At 35.1% G+C, this 13587-nt stretch overlaps 1 pseudogene; it reads right to left on the bottom strand.

The window, feature by feature from the left end:
• Window positions 1-12075: 12075 nt before the first annotated feature.
• Window positions 12076-12989, bottom strand: LOC138154027 (large ribosomal subunit protein uL10 pseudogene; annotated as a pseudogene).
• Between the last annotated feature and the right edge of the window lie 598 nt (window positions 12990-13587).

Below are 13587 nucleotides of genomic sequence, written 5' to 3'. Positions count from 1 at the left end.
CATAGGAAGCTATGAAAGGCTTCTGAGTAGATGAGAGATGTGTACTATAGGAAGTCTCTCATGACATCTTTGGAGGTAAGAAGTAATGAAGTAAACTAAATAATAGTATGAATAGATGTGTTCAGAAATGGTAGAACAAAAAAGTGGTGATTAATGTAGTGATTTCAAATTGGGGGAGGCATCTAGCAGAATTGTACTCTACTCTTTGTCCTACTCAACATTTTTTTCATCATTGACTAGGCTGAAGGCAAGCATAGCATACTTACCAATTTGCACATGATGGAAATATGAGAAAGAATTTAATAAGGGTAAATATAAAATATAAATGGTAAATATAAAGTCACTCAATGGAAAGAGTTCTAGACCTGGAGTCAGAAAGATCTGAGTTCAAATCCAACCTCAGACTTTTATAAGCTGCATGACATTAGACAAGTCACTTAACCCCTATTTACCCTAATTTATTGGAGAAGAAAATGGAAAACCACTCTATTTGCCAAGAAAATCTCATGGACAGTGATTAAATTGTGACAGAATGATAAACTGAGGCACAGCATCTGTCTGAAGAGAGGGAACAGAGGAATATAATTCAAATGCAAAACTCAGAAGCATTTATTAAGCAAGTACAGCATATGCACAGGGGAGCAGTAGACCTAGTCCTGGCTGGCCCAACAATTGGGCTTTATGGAGTGGTCTATAATGGTTTTAAAACAAAGGAAGGTAGGAGAATGAGAGGAATGCAGAGTAACCACAACCAGGATGTCTGTGCAAATTCTGTCAGTTTGGGGTTGGTATGAACCAGTTTGAGGCAGCCCTGTGGTTGCTGGCATAGCAGAAGCATTTTTGGTTCACCCACTGAACACTACAAAGGATCACTGGTATGTCAAACTAGAACAACAATCAACCTCCTGATTGGCCAATTCCAGTTCACAGATTATTTCAGCCTGTCCTGGATAATAAGGGAGCTCAGGCAAATAAATTAATAAATAAGCTCATTCATTCCACTTTCATAGCAATATGGTCCACAGGTTCACACAAATTCAGATAAGACTGAACAACAACAACAAACAAAGTCCTGCATTAATAAATCACACAAAGTGTAGCATAGGGAAGATGTGGCGAGAAAATTATTTCTGTAAAGTCAACACAAGTACCATCATCATCATCACCATTATTGTTATTGGTTGTGGTGGTGGTGGTTGTAGTAGTGTTTTGTTGTTATTCCTAATGTAATATGGAAGCCCACTCACCCCACAAAAAAACAAATGCAGACATTTTGGGTCCAAACCTGTGATTTCATTCCCATGGGTAAGTACCAATGAGCAAACTTCTACCAATGTAAATCAGCAACAATTCTGCAACTTATGATCTTAGATAGTAGTCTGAGATACATTGATTGTTAGGTCACTTGCTCAGGGCCACACAGCCTGTGTCAGATAAGACATTTGAATCCAGATATTCCTGGTTCCAAAGCCATCTCTTTATGCACTATACCACATTATCTCAAATAGAACTTTAGACTGCATTTAATCAGAAGTATCGTTCCCAGGATAAAGAAGTGATCATCAAAGAATCAGAGCTTTCTAGGTGGAAAGAAACTTAGAAGTTAAATCAAAGACGCTTAATTTTATTTACAGATTAGCCAACTGAAGAGTTTGTGACACAAAGTCACATGGGGCAGAGATTAGATTGGAATCAAGACCTCTGATGCTAAATCCAACACTTTCTTTTCACTCTCCCATTCTATACTCTGCCCGGGACTAAAGTGTCTAAAGTAAAGTTCCCCAAGATTTAATATATTATGCCCTACTCTGGGTAACATATCTTGGAAGGGGCATTGGCCAGTTGGAATGCAATCAATATAATGAAATTGATGAAAAATATTTCATCCCAAACAAACTGAAAGAACAGGGGATAAAGAATAGGAAGAGATGCAATTAGACTGAATAATCCACAAAGTGACTAATCATATACTGCTAAAAGATGGTTGTACCCCAAAGGAACAGGTCCTTACTAAAAAAAAATAGAATAAAATAAAAACTACACGCGAAAAACACTACAGCCATATAACATTGTTATTTAAACACATTAAGAAGCATTGGCCCTCCCTTGAAAAGTAACAAAGCCAAGACAATTTGGAGTTGTAATAATAAATACACATGCAAGAAAGAATTTCAAGTTTCATATCTGAAGGCAAAGAAAAACAAATATTTTCTCCCTTTTGAGAAACAAGTATGAATTCCCAAGAAATGTGGATTCAAAACGAATTCACCTTTCTACATAGGCAGCCTATTATGGTAGAAAGAGGTATGGATTAAAGGTCTTAAAACCACTCTAATTCCAAGTTTTTTACAAAAAAAAAAAAGTTTTGCATAGCCACAGGCAAGACAGTTTATTACTCTGAGCCTCAGTTTCTATGATAAGTTACAATACTCGAAATGTGGGATCTAATTCAAAATCAAAAAGTTTTATGTTAAGTTTTTGTACTCAGTCTAATAGCTATAACCAGGGAATGGCTATTAACAATTCAACTAATTAGTACCTTGGTTGTAAAACTATTATAAAGGGCAATCATTTCTTTCTCTAATTATGATTCTTTGTTTTGATGACAACTGTCATTATGTTTAGATATTTAAAAAGCTCAATCCTTTATTTACTATTCTGAAAATAAAATAAAAACAAATAATAAAATATAAAATGAATTAATAATTTATAATTGTAAGGTAAAATTTATCTCTAGCACAGTACAAACATTTTAAGCATTCCATTTTTTCTGAAATAAAAATAGAATACATATATACATATGAAATTAAAATATTTTATTTTATTAGCATCAATAAACATAATAAACTGAGACTTCTACTAAAATAGATAAATAATTATAGTTGGCAAAGCACTAAGTAAATATTTTTTTCTTGCCATTATAGAAAGCAAATATTGCAACATCTATCTCTGAACACTATTTTCTCTGGAACAATAGAAAAGGAGTGTGTATTCCTTTTTTATTGATTTCAAATATATAACCTCTAATATCTTGTTTTAGGAATATGTTCATTATTTGTTATGCAACTAATAAATGAACATAAAGAAAATAATCAGAAAGAACCAGTATGCCTTTACCAAACAACCCATAAGAAAACCACATAATTTACCTATATTTTTAACAGAAGGAATAGGGGTAGATCAGAGAAAGGTTCTAGATGCATTTTACCCAGATTGTAGCAAGTCATTTGATTTCTCATGCTATCATTGAGGAAAAAATAGAGGAATATGGCTAAAAATATTAAAGTTAAGTGCATTTGGAACTAACCAAATGGCAAGACACAAAGGATAGCTACTAATTGGTCAATACCAGGAGGAAGATGTCTAGGGCAGTGCTTCAAGGATCCTGTGCAATTTGAAATCTTATCAATGACTTAGATAATGGCATAGATGGTGTACTTTTTATCAGTCTTGAAAATGAAATGAAACTGAGGATAGTTAATATATTGGATGATAGATAACAGAATCCTGCGATCAATTGCTTGCAAGAAGTAACTCTAAAAAAACAAAGACATACACAGTATACAAATGAGTGTCTAGAACAAAATTTATCATGTATCAGGTGAATTCAAAAGTATGAAATTGAAACAAAAAGAAGAATATCTTCAAAAATAAAAAATACTGACACTAGCTGAAAACCAAATTAAGGTCTTAAAAATATTTCAGAAAAAGTAATAGAACTAGTTATAATTTTTCTTATAAGAAAATCCTAGTCCTGATGGAAAATTCCAGAAAGATGATTCTTAAAACCTTTTAAAATCAATCAGTATCAATATGAGAAAGGAAAGAAAGAAGCAAATATTTATTAAGCATTTTTATGCCAGGTACCATGTTAAGTGCTTTACCAATATTATCTCATTTTATCCTCACAACAACCCTGTGAGATAGATGTTATTGCTATCCTTATTTCAGAATTGAGGAAACTGAGGCAGGCAGAGGTTAAGGGATTTACTCAGGATCATACAACTAGTAAATGTCTGAGGTTGGACTCAATTCTTTCTGACTGGAGGCCTAGCACTATATCCATTATACCATCTAGCTTATTCAATATTATAAAAATTATTCTCCAAAATTGAAAAAAATATCCTCTTTTTAGGAGACAAATATAGTCCTTATGCCTAAAGTAGGGAAAGATAAAGATAAATATAGATTCAGATGATTACTATTGATTCAAAAATTTTGGATAAAATCCTGCCAGACAGACTTCATCAATTCACCCAAGAAATCATTCATTAAAACTAACTTGTATTTCTCCCAGGTATGCAAATAAAATAATAAGCATAACTAACTACATTAATAAAAATGTGTAATTACATCAATTAATGCAGGAAAAGCATCTGATAAAGTACAACCTTCATTTATGCTAAAATCCTGTAAAATATAGAAAGAAAAATTGCAATATCACAAAAACTATTTAAAACCAAAAATATCATTTGTATCTTTGTCATCACTATTTTATATAGTTCTAGAGATTCTAGAAAAAATAATAAGAGAAGAGGTAGCTAGGTGGCTCAGTGAACAGAGCACCAGCCCTGAAGTCATGAGGACCTGAGTTCAAATATGGCCTCAGACACTTAACATTTATTAGCAGTGTGACCTTGGGCAAGTGACTTAACACCAATTGCTCTCAAAAAAGCTAAAAATAATAATTAGAGAAAGAAATTAAAGACATAAAAATATGTAAAGAGGAGATAATGCTATCCCAGTTTATTGATTACATGATTTACTTTAAAAATTCTAGGGAATTAGTAAAGATATTATTTGAGGCAATTGATATCCTCATCAAAGTTACAGGCTGCAAAATAAGCCCAGGAAAATCACTAGCATTTTTCTGTAACAAAAAATGGAGAAATTGAAATATATTTTAAAATAATTATAAAACAAATTAAATTCTTGGGGACAAATATACCAGAAAATACAAAATATTTATGTAGGATAAATTACAAAATACTTTGTAAGGAAATAAAGATCAACATAAGTAGCTAGAGAAATATCCAATGCTCATGACTGTACTGTAATAATATGCTAAAAATAATATTACCAAATATAACTTATGGTTTTAATGCTCTATGAGTCAAACTATAAAAAGAATATTTTATGGAACTTGATCAGTGAATATCAGGGCAAATAATTTAAAGAGGTAGGGATGAAGGGGAAAAAGATATTCTAGACATCAAAACATATAATAAAGCAGCAGTCATCAAAACCATATGCTATTTGTTTCATTGCATTTTTTTAATGGAGAAGTAGGTCAATGGAACAGATGACAAAAGAAAGAATCAGAAACAATGGAACTCAATGATCCAGCTTTCAATAAATAAGAAACATCAATTATTTAGAAAATAACTTTTTATTTAATAAAAAAATTTTTCTGGAAAAATTGGAAAGCAGTCTATCATAAAAACACATTAGATTATATTTCACAATAAATTCTAAATGGGCTTAATACCTAAATACTAAAGTCCATACCATCAAAAACTCAGAAGAGAAGCAGATCATATCATCTCTATAGGTAGGAAATGTATTTTTAACCAAACAAAATATAGAGGTGATTATAAAAGATAAAATTAGTAACTGACTATATGAAATTGAAAAATCTGTGCACAAAAAAAATTAATGTGTCTAGGATAAGAAAGGAAGAGGTAGAATGAGAAACAAATACTGGTGTCAAAATTCTCAGACAAGAGTTTGGTATACAAGATATTTTTTAAAAACTAACAAATCAAGCCAAACCACAAGCCTTCTCTGTGCCAGGCACTGGGGTCACTGATGAAGATAAAAGGCAGTCCCTCCTCTCAAGAAACTCAGTCTAATGAGGGAGATAATATGCCAACAACTACTTACAAACAAAACATATGCAGGATCATCAATGGAAAGAAAGGCTCAAGCATTTAAGGAGAATGGGAAAGATTTATTACAGAAGGTGAGATTTTATCTAGGACTTGAAGGAAGCAAAGGAAGTCAGAAGACATGAAGAGAGAGACCATTTCAGGTATGGGAAACAACCAGTGAAAAAGTACAGTCTGTACATGGAGAATCTTGTTTGGGGAATAGCACGGGAGCCAGTGTCACTAGTGATCAGAGTATGTGGGAATGAGGAAGGTGTAAGATAACTGAAACGGTAGGACTGACAAGCTTGTAAAGGACTTTGAACAGCAAACAGGGGATTTTATATTTGATCTTGGAGGGGATAGGAAATCACTGGAGTTTAGTCAATAAAGGTGTACAGTGGCATGATCAGAGCTATACTTTAGGAAGATCAATTTGACAACTTAGTGGAGGATGGACTGGAGTACAGATTTGTGGAAATACAACCAACCAGCAGATAATGTAGTCATTCAGATATCAAATAGTGGGGGCCTGCACCAATGAACTGACAATGTCAGAGGAGAAGAGGGAGTGTATAAGAGAAATGTTATGAAGGTAAAAATTGACAGAATTTGATAACAGTTTGGATATAGTGAGTGAGAAAGAGCAAGCTGTCCAGAATTAGATCCAGGCTGCAAGCCTGGGTGACTGGGAGGATGGTGATGTCTTGACCATAATAAGGAAGTTCAGAGAGGGTGAGGGTTTGAGTGGGCAGGTGGGGGGGGGATTAAGTTTTGAACATTACAAATTTAAGATGTCTGTGGGACATTGAGTTAGAGATGTCAAATGAGCAATTAAAGATGTGAGTCTAGAGATTTGGAAAGAGGTTAGGGCTATGTAAGTGGAATCATCAGCCCAAAGATGATAACTGAATCTACAGGAGCTGATGAGATCACCAAGCAAAATCCTCTATCTGGAGAAGACCTAAGACAGAAGTCTGGGGAATGGGTGTGACCTAAATCTGTACCCCAATACATAAGTGGTCCAAGGATTTGAACAAAGATTTCTCAAAATGGGAATTGTGAACTATTAATAACCAAATGAAAAAATGCTCCAAATCACTACATATTTTTAAAACTATACCAAACTATAAAAAAGAATATTTTATGGAATGTGATCAAATAATAACATTCACTTAAAAATGAATATCAGGGAAAATAATGAAAAGAGGTAGGGATGTAGGAAAAAATTCTAGATACAAAAAAAGTTATTATAAAGCAGCAATCATAAAATCCATTTGGTATTTGGTTTTTTGTTTGTTTTTTTAAAGGAGCAGTGGATCAATGTAATAGACTACAAAGGGGAGAATCAGAAACAATGGAACCTAATAAATGAGCTTTCAATAAATAAGAAACATCAATTATTTAAAAAAGAATTCACTACTTAATACAAATATCTTAAGAGAAATGCAAATAAAAACAATCCTGAAGTTTTATCTCATACCAATCAAAATGACAAAGATGACAAAAGATATGAACAGACAGTATTGTTTGTGGTTGTACAAAGGTAGGCAGAGTAGGACAGTTCTTTTGTGGGGATTTTTGGTGGAACTGTACATTAGTAAAACAATTTTGGAAAGTAAATTGGAATTATGTAAAAGTTGTCTCCACCCTTTAACTTTAACCCACTGTTAGGTTTATATACCAAGGAAGTCATTGATAAAAAGTACCAACATAGGCCAAAATATTTATAGCAACACTTTTTGTGGTAATAAAGAATTAGAAAATGTAGATGCCTATAGACTGGTAAATAGCAAAATAAATTGTGGTACATGGATATACAGTAATGGAATATTATTGTTCTGTAGTGAAAGAAACAATGGGAGAAGCCAAGGAATAAAGGCAGGGACTCATCTGAGCTCTGCCCTAAACCCCTCTCAGCTCACAGAGGGTAAGGGGGTTGAACAACTGGTCAAAAGAAGATTCTAGAGGACTCCCTTATAGCATTGAGACAGGACTCTATTGCGTTACTCATGCTCAGATCTGGATCACAATCCTAGGTAGCAGTCCCAGAGTGAGGAGGACCACTAGCATAGCAGAGCTTATAGCCATAGCAGATAGGGGACCCTCCTCACATTTCCAGGGAAGAAAAGAGTGCTTGTGGTCACTAACAGACCAGAGTACAGGGCAGGAGAGCAGTAAATACCTCTCCTTAGATCATAACACGTTGAAAAAACTGAAAACTTACAGGTCCCTAGAACTACCTCTGAAAACAGCAACACAAAACTCCTACATAAAACATCTCTTTGGGATGGTGAGCCCTTCAATTTGGAAGTAGATCTCTACTTTAACAAACAGTTAAAAGTCAACTAATAAGCTGCAAAAATGACTGAATGATGGAAACAACTCTGACTATTGAAAGTTATAATGGTGACAAGGAAGATCAAAACACACACTCAGAAGAAAACAACAAAGTCAAAACTCACATATGCAAAGCCTCCAATAAAAATATTAATTGGTCTCAGGCCATGGAAAAGCACAAAAAGAATTTTGAAAATCAAGTAAGAGAGGTAGAAGAAAAAATGGGAGTGATGAAAGAAAATCATGAAAAATTAGTTAACAGCTTGGTGAAGTAGGCCTAAAAAAATACTGACGAAATAACACCTTAAAAAAAAGATTAGGCCAAATGGTAAAAGAGGTACAAAAAGCCAATGAGGAGAACAACGCCTTAAGAAGCAAAATTGGCCAGATGGAAAAGGAGGTCCAAAAAGCTCACTGAAGAAAATTATTCCTTAAAAATTCGAATGGAGCAAATGGAAGCTAATCATTTTATGAGAAATCAAGAAACAATACAACAAAATCAAAAGAATGAAAAAATGGGAGACAATGTGAGATAGCTCACTGGAAAAACAACTGCCCTAGAAAATAGATCCATGAGAGATAATTTTAAAATTATTGGACTTGAAAGACATGATAAAAAAAAAAAAAGCTTAGACATTAACTTTCAAAAAATTATCAAGGAAAAATGTACTGATATTCTAAAACCAGAGGGTAAAATAGAAATGGAAAAAATCCACTTATCATCTCCTGAAAGCAACCCCAATATGAAAACTACCAGGAATATTATAGTCAAATCTGAGAGTTCGTAGATCAAGGAGAAAATATTGCAAACAACCATAAAGAAACATTCAAGTATGGTGGAGCCATGGTCAGGACAACAGAAGATTTAGCAGCTTTTATATTAAAAGATCAGAAGGCTTGGAATATGATATTACAGAGGGCAAAGGAGATAGGATTACAACCAAGCATCACCTACCTAGCAAAACTAAGTATAATCCTTCAGGGGGAAACATGGAAATTCAATGAGATAGAGGACTTTTAAGCATTCTTGATAAAAAAGACTAGAGTATTAGGGTAGTTAGAAGGAATGAATATATATATATATATAGACAGAGGGAACAGGTGTGAGTTGAATATGAAGGGATGATATCTAAAGAAACAAATTAAGGGCTTAAAGAGGATTGTACTAGGAGAAAGAGAAAGGAGAGGTAGAATGGAGTAAATTATCACACATAAAAGAGGCAAAAAAAAAGCTTTTATAGTGGAGGGGAAAAGAAGGGAGGTGAGAGGGAGTGAATGAATCTCACTCTCATCAGAACTTGCTCAAGAGGGAATAATATACAAACTCATTTGGGTTTAGAAATCTATATTATCCTACAGGCAAGTAGGAAGGGAAGGGGATAAGAGAAAGAGGGGTGATAGAAGGGAGGGCATATTGGGCAAGGCGGTAGTCAGCAGCAAAACACTTTTGAAGAGGGACAAAGTGAATGGAGAGAGAGAATAGAATTAATGGGGGGTAGGATAGAGGGAAATACAGTTCTTATGGTTTCTCCCTTTTATTCTGATTTTTCCTTCACAACATGACTAATGTATGTCTAATTGGAGTGTACATGTATAGCCCAAATCAAATTGCATGCTGTCTTAGGAAAAGGAGAGAGGAAGGAGGGAGAAAAAATTTTGGAACTCAAAATCTTATAAAATCTTATAAAAGTGAATACTGAAAACTATCTTTACATATAATTGGAAAAAATTAAATACTATTAAGTGGGGGTGGAAGAAGAAATGAATATGATAAATGCAGAGAATCATGGAAAGATTTGCAAGATCTGATGCAGAGTTAAATAAGCAGAGCCAAGAAAACAATATTGACAGTGACTATAATGATGTAAATAGAAAAAAATCACAAAATAATTCAAAGTGAATGTTGAAAATTACAAAGGACATCCACGATTCCAAAGAATAAATATTAGATATCCCCATTCCACTTCTCTGTAGAGATGTGAGGTTCATGAATATGTAACATTGCACATATTTTGAGAGGTATTTTATATTGATCAGTTTTCCTGAATTTTTTCTTTAAAAAGATGATTTGTCATATAGGATGGCTTTCTGAGATCCTTAGAAGAGGGAAGATACTGGGAAACATTTTGGAGTTGTAAAAACGTAAAAGATATCAATAACAATTTATATTTTTTTCAAAAAAACAATGGTTATTTTATCCTTGTCTACTCTTTCTCCAAGCACTTGATGAAATAAATATTATAAACTTTTATTTCTTCCCCAATGCCTTGTACATTGATGCATACATAGTAAATGCTTAATAACTATTTGGTCAATTAAATTAAATGTACTAGGCACTAGCTAGGTACTCAGTGCTGGAGATAAAAGGATGAATAAAGACACAAAAGGAAATTGTAGCCTAATATGTTCCCTATTTGTGTGGCTTTCTCTTGAAAATGACCTGGCACTCCAGGCAGTCTTGCAAATCCTGAGCCAAGATCAAGGAATATCAGGAGTCATTTTGTTTTTCCTTTCCCAAAGGTCTCATTATATTGAGTCCCATCATTAAACTCCCTGTCAGTCATAGGGAAATCTATTCTTCTACAAATTACCCTAGGTGCTTGTGAATGAAATGTAAGGTTCTGGAGCCCTGGGAGGGCATATGATTAAAGGGTGGAATTCTTAGAGACATTCAGAGAAAATGCTTTTCTTTCAAGCTCCTTCACTTGCTTCATAATCAGCTCAGTAGCTGTTTTTCTAATTTGCCTCCAGACTAATTGCCATTACTCAACCTTAATGGGCCTAAGAACCATATTGAACAACCCAGAAATGGTTCTCTGGGTGACTCATGTGAGCTACTAGATATCAGATTTCTGCTTTTGTGTGCAAATGGCAAGGGGTCTCTCTGTTTCTCTCTTCTCAGTAGCTGACTGATCGTAACCCCCTCACCTCCCTCCATCTCTCTCCAGTCCCTTGGCATTTCCTCTGCTGCTAATAAGCATTATTCTGTTCTAGCCGGACTCTTCTTCTGCCTTCACGGAAAAAATCACTGCTGCCTCTGACCCTAAGTCTATATCAATGATGTCATGTTTATAATAATTTCTTACACAATAGCTATGCCATGGAACTATAAGTATTAATTCACAGCTCACCACCACAAATCTACAGGGCTTAAAAAAGGTTTATGCTTTACTAATAGTAGTCAATAATGCTATTGCCTTTGTACCATCTAGCCTACCACTATCTGAGGCAATCCTACCCCTTTCTGGGGTGCATATGAGTACACAGAAAAGTCAAATGTCGGAGAGAGGAATCTTAGGGAAACTTGACCTAATGTCAGCAAAAGCAGCAGCACAGTCTTGCAAAATGGGCTACTGAGGGCGGCTAGGTGGCACAGTAAATAGAGCACTGACCCGGGAGTCAGGAGGACCTGAGTTCAAATTCGGCCTCAGACACTTGACACACTTACTAGCCGTGTGACTTTGGGCAAGTCATTTAACCTCAATTGCCTTCCAAAAAAGCAAAAAAAAAAAAAATGGGCTACTGACCAGCCTAACAGTATATTCTAACTCTAAATACAATATATATTTATTAAATTCTTACTACTTGCTATAGGATCAGGGAAGTTGCGGTTTAGATAGGCATGATTTTTGTCCCCAAGGACTTTATAGTCTAGTTGATGAATAAAATTCAGCAGAGTAATTCTATGCAATATTAATAAATGCATCAAAGAAGTGCATACTATTTTATGATGTATATGTATATAACAGTGTCTTGTGTTAGAACTGCCAATGATAACTAGCTCTTCTCTCTTTTTTTCTGAGATAAATGAGAACTTTTATTTCTTTGTTTCACAAATAAACTAACTGAAATAATTATTTCCTGTGAATTAATCAAACAGACCAAATCCCATATCTTCATCAAACTCCTCTGACTCTTTTTCAACTTCCATTTTGGCTGGAATCAGGCATGGCAGTAAGTGGAATAGCCACTGCAAATGCTGAAATATCAGCCAAGAAGTCCTTAACCTTTTCAGCAAGTGGAACAGTATACTCATTCTCCACAGCTATAGTCATGACTTGCTTGTACCCATAGATGATAGAGTAGGTTACTGATGAAATAGTTGGGTAACCAACCTGCAGATAGACTCTGGCAATAATGCAAAGACTCTCTAAGAATAAAAATGCAGTCTCCTCCATGACATCCAGCCCTTTGAGGTTGTAGATGCTACCACTGTCAAATACCCACACAATAATCAGCCCAAAGGAGAACAGGGAGATGTTCAGCATGCTCAACAATGTGGATTCACTGGTGCCCATTTTGACTCCAGTGTTAATCACTGTACATCACTCAAGATTTTGATAGTTACCTTGGAAATGTTGGTGGTGATACTCAGAGCCTGGTAGAAGAAGGTCTTCTTGGGACCCAGGCACAGTGACATCACATGGGGTGATGGCACCAGAACAGGTGGCACCTGGCATGTTATTGGCCAGAAACACATCTCTAAGCTCAGTCAGGTCTTCCTTGGTGAACACAAAACCCACATCCCCCCAGATATTAGGTAGCACTTTCTCCAGAGCAGGGTTGTTCTCCAGAGGCCCATGAATGACTTTGTGGCATTTTTTTTCCCATTAACACTACAGCCTTCCTGCAGAGAGACATCCAGATCTGCTACATCTGCTTGGAGCCCATGTTGCCTGCCCTCACAATGAAGCACTTTGGATAATCACACAGATCATAAAAAAGTTGTATGATCTTGAGGGAGCAATTTGATTTTCAGGTAGCTCTGTCTTCCCTGGACATCTCAAAGGTGCTTCAAGGATTGCCACATGGGGTTTAAAGATGATGTCACTTAGATGAGACTGCCTGGGAAGAGCAAGTTCTGAATTCAGTGGGAAACAATCTCATACAGTAGCTTTAATAGTGAGAACAATTCAGACTGAGAGTTTCAAACTGCAAGTGAAAGTCTTAATGAATTTAGGAAACAATGGAGGCAATTCTAGAATAAACAACTTTATCCTTCTAGCCCTTAAAAATGATACATTGGGCCGCTAGGTGGCACAGGAGATAGAGCTTCGGGACTAGAGTCAAAAAGACCTGAGTTCAAATTTGATTCCATATATTATTTACTAGCTATGGGATCCTGGGGAAATCACTTAACTTCTATTTGCTTCAGGTTTCCTCAGCTGTGCAATGGGGATAATAGCACCTCCCTCCTAGGGTTGTTATTTGTAAGGCTCAAATGAGACAATAATTATAAAGTGCTTAGTACAGTGACTGGCACATAGTACACACTATATAAACATCAGATCCAAGGAGGCTGTGTGAGAATGGAAAAAAGCCTTGACTTAGGATTCAGAGGGCATAGTTTCAAACATTTCTCCAGAAGCTTATTACATCT

This window comes from Petaurus breviceps, unplaced genomic scaffold (genome assembly GCF_028583685.1).
Source record: "Petaurus breviceps papuanus isolate PSGF00001 unplaced genomic scaffold, PetGlider_PUasm1.0 151, whole genome shotgun sequence".
NCBI classification, from domain to species: Eukaryota; Metazoa; Chordata; class Mammalia; order Diprotodontia; family Petauridae; genus Petaurus; species Petaurus breviceps.
Note: the sequence above shows the minus strand (reverse complement) of the source record. Positions and strands in the feature narration are given on the sequence as shown.